A 4611-nucleotide genomic window follows, 5' to 3' on the forward strand; every position below is an offset into this window, starting at 1 on the left:
GGAGACCAGCTTAACCCACAATCAACCTGGACGGCTCCAAGGTTACATCAGGGAGGACCCAGGTCTCAGCTTTGTGGCCCTTGGGCAGGTGGCTCTGACCAAGACTGAGCTACAAATTTGTGTCTCCCATTTCTCCCTCCTGTTTGTTCCAAAAAAAGAGAACAGTGTCCTGGGCTGTATTAACAGGAGTGTCATGTGTATGTCAAGGGAAATGACTCTTCCCCTCTATTCAGCACTGGGGAGGCCTCACCAGGGACTATCTGATCATGAGAAGGGCCAGACATTGGAGCAGGCTGCCTAGAGGAGCGGTGGCATCTCCGTGACGGGAAACTTTGAGAAGCAGGTTGGACGGACACTTGGCTGGGATGGGTTACTCAGGGATGACAGCACCTGGATCAGGGGGCTGGATGAGATGACCTTGTGTGGCCCCTTCCAGTCCTCCTGTTCAATGATCCCATGTCCCTGGAGACACATCTGCTCTAATGGAGCCCATCAACATACCCCTTCAGCAATAGCAAGTGTAGCATAGTTTGGACTTCCCTTGTGGTCTCTGGCCTGCTCTGTCTTCCTGGACCTGGTCCTGGGGAAGACTTCACGCAAGGTATCCTGGAGGGGACCCTACTGGAGTGGTCAGGTGGGATGAACTGGGACCCTGATTTCTTGCCGTGACCCCAGTGACTCCAGTACAAGAATGAAAAGACGACTGTATAGAGCAGTGCCCTGCAGAACGGCCCATGACCAGCCATGGCCTCTCCAGGGGAATTCAAGCCCTGGCACCTCATGTGGATGTGCTCTGGTGAGACGCTCACGGCAGGACTGGTCCTGAGCACTCAGAGAGCAAAGACAGGATGAACCGGACATTTCCCAGGTCACCTTTATATCACATGGTGACACAAGAGGGGAAGAGGGAAGGCTTAGATCCCACAAGCTGCCACAGTGCTGACGGACCCCATGTCCACACATTTACTGGGAACTCTGCATGTGTCAGGACAAAGAGCTGGACCCCAGAGGTGAAATCTCCTACATGGACGTGTGGAATCAGAAAAAAATATATGCCTTAAACTTTGACTATTTTAGTTATAAGATGACATAACCGCTTTGTGGAGAATTGCTGGCTCTGTATAGTAGAACAGATAAGAGAAAGTGTTTGTTCGTTGTAACTTCTCTGCAACTGCTTCGCTCACCGCGGCCTTGAAGATAGCAAAAAGTATGTACAACTCTGATTTGCAGGTGCAAGAAGGAGGTTTGTGAACTAACCTCGCCTCCCCCATTAGTTCCCATCCTGATTACAGCAAAGAAATAATGAAGTAATATTATAGCCGCTTTTCATGCTAATTTCACTATATGATCACGTGAGTTGTAAGCAACTGTTAAAAAGTATATAAGCCTCCTGATTTTGCTCTTGGGGGGGGACCCCTTCCAAGTGCTTGGGAAATCCATGTCACTTTGGAATCCCCCCTACAGCTGTAGTTTCTTTTGAATAAAAGCTTCTGCTGACCTGACCCAAAAGTATGCTGCGTGTGTTTCCACGACAATTCCTGGTGCCGTGACTCGGATCCAGAACACAGGCTGAGAAAGGAGGACCGCAGACTGCCCCCCCTGAACCCCGAGGCGCCAAACTTGAGAGGTAAGAGACCTAATTCAAAATCTCTATTGGGGTTTCGGAGGAGGACTGCCTGTAGGCTCCCAACTTGGCCGTGGTAACTGGATCTGAACCTTGTTAAAACAGGTCAGTCTGAACCTTACTGCCGGCTAAAATTTTCTGTCTGGTAAAGGATCCCATTTTGTGTCTGGTAACGTACGTTTTATTTAGGGAGAAACTGTATGAAGCACCTTCATCCTACAGCACATCGGGCTTGTCGTTAATTAACTAAGGCGGTGTGGGGGAGGAGGTCTGGCTGACTGAATGAATGTGCATGTGTGTGTATTTAGAAATATGAGCCACTGACCAGGTCTGAGACTACGGTTGGGTTCAGCCGCCCCAATTCTGCCTGACAGGGCAGTTTTGAAAGCAAGGGGGCCCAACTGGAACCTCGTGACCCAGTGGACAGGGCTTCCCAGTGATTGAATAAATGTGTGTGTGTGCATTTAGAAAAATGAGCCACTGACCAGGTCTGGGACTAAGGCTGGGTCTAGCCGCCCCGATTCTGCCTAAAAAAGGTAGCGTCGAAAGCAAGGGGGCCCAGCTGAAACCTCGTGACCCAGTGGACAGGGCGTCTGAGTGATTTTGTCTTTTCCAAACCCCTTGTCCCAGTAGCTTCTGCCGAGAGCAGGAGTGAAAGGATTCCTCTTGTGTTTCCCATTCCCATTTCCATTTTATGAGCCGGTGTCGGGTCAGAAGCCTTTTGTCTGGGCAGTGAAAAACTGCGGGGCAAGGCACTGAGCGGCCCGGACATCCTAAATAAGCCTCTCCTACGTCTCCCTGTGTGACTGAAAATGGGAACGAGTCAGTCTAAACAAGTTCCCGTCCCCCCTAAGGGGACTCCGGCGTACTTTATGTACACACACTATTCTCCCGAGGCTTGCAAGTACCTGGATAAGTGGAACTGGTATACTAGGGATGATCCTGTGAAGCATTTTCCACAAGAAGGAACATTTGATCAGGATAAAATAGTGCACTTAAGAGGGGCTTTAGAGTCCCGTGGATCCAAAACACCACAAAACCAGTGGGACGCGTTCTTTTATTGGTATGATGAAATGTCCAAAAGGCGGACAGAATCTCAAACTAGGAGCCTAAAAGACTCTCAAGAAAAATTAAAACAGCAGTTACAAGCTGTTCGGGAGAAATTGGCTGCTCCCCCAAATTACACGCCGGCCACCGCTCCGATGTATCCAGCATTGCCCGGGGCGCCCCCACCACCGGAGCCAGCAGAGGATATCCTTGACCTTTGTTCGAACCCTGCTCTCCTGGGACTCCCACATCAGCAACAACCGGTTCAACATCAGGCTGCAGCCCAGGCTAGTAACTCATTAGCTGAAGCTCCTTCAGTAAATCCATCCACGGAGCTTAATAGTCTGGACTCATCCACCATATCTGCCACTCAATCATCACCAGTGTGGCAATTTACTCCTGGGTCACAACCCACCACAGGTGTATTTAGAAGAATGGGAATAGGCATGGAAAGATCTCCCATCAATCTTAGATCCCGAGCTGCACAAGTTTACCCCCTAAGACAAATGCCAGGCATTGGCACCGATGGACAAAATATAGTAACCGTGCATGCACCCTGGACTCCAGGTGATCTCTACAATTTAACTCAAAAATTCCCCAAAATCAGGGAAGACCCAGAAAAATTTCAGGAAGAATTGCAGACTGTTATAAATTGTTATAATCCAACATGGGCTGACATTAATCAGCTCATGCGATCGATTTTGCCCAAGGAAACTATGCTACGTCTGTATGCTGCCTGTACTTGGCCAGATCAAAACCCAGGGATTGGCCAAGACTTTATTGACAAGAGAAATGCTTTGGTTCAGGCAGTTCTCACAATTTGCCCAAAAAAGGCAGACTGGACCAAAATAAATACCTGTAAACAAAACAAAAATGAACACCCCAGTGACTATTTGGAACGCCTCAAACAGGCATTTGAACGATACTCAGGAATGGATAACCCAGTCGGAAATGCTAAACAAGCAATAGTGGCAGCATTCATCCAGGGACTTAACCCTAAAATTGCTGAGAAAATTCAAACAGTAATTATTGGCTGGGAAACTAAAGATTTGACTGAAGTCCTTGCTGCGGCTAACCATTTTCATAACAAATTGGAACGGTCTAAAGACAATGCCGAGTTTAAGTTAATGGCCTTACAGATTTCTCAGTTGCAGGGTCCAGGTAGAGGAAGGGGACGAGGACGGGGAAGGGGAGGCCCGGGTAGATTCAGGGGAAGAGATAGATCCTTGAGCCCACAAAACCCAGGCTATGGGAACCAATGTCATTATTGCAAGCAAGAAGGACATTGGAAATCAGAATGCCCCAAGCGCCCCGGCCAAGGACCCAGACCCCAGTCCCTGCCCCCACCTCCACTTCCTGTCAATTTTCCCAGTGTTGAATAGGACAGCCTGAGGGACAGTGACATCATCGCTCCTTTGCTTGCTACTGACCAATCTGGTCCGTTTGTTGAATGCCTTATTTCTGGTAAACCTGTCTCCTGTCTTGTCGACACCGGAGCATCCCGCTCCACGCTAAAGGCTGCTGAGTTTCCTTTTCTACCTTATTCTCCTGAAACTATAAATGCTGTCGGTATAGGCGGACAACCTATCCCACATCCCGTCTCTGAACCTGTCTCCATCTCTATTGGCCCTTTGTCTGAAAATCATGCCTTTCTTCTTAGCCCCTGTGCACCTGTCAACCTTCTTGGTAAGGATTTGTTGTGTAAACTGGGATGCGTGATTTATTGTAGCCCAGATGGTGTTTACCTTGAGGTACCAGAACATAGGGAAACTGAGCTTGTGGCTTTGCTAACCCAGGAGTACTCTGAACCTGACACTTCCTACTTGCAAGAGGAACTGTTGGCACGAGTACCTCCACAGCTGTGGTCCACCCATGCAAATGAAGTGGGGCACATGCTGAGTGCTGAACCAGTGCGTATCATCTTGAACCCTGCCAAGCCA

This window comes from Alligator sinensis, unplaced genomic scaffold (assembly GCF_000455745.1).
Source record: "Alligator sinensis unplaced genomic scaffold, ASM45574v1 scaffold653_1, whole genome shotgun sequence".
Taxonomy (NCBI): Eukaryota; Metazoa; Chordata; order Crocodylia; family Alligatoridae; genus Alligator; species Alligator sinensis.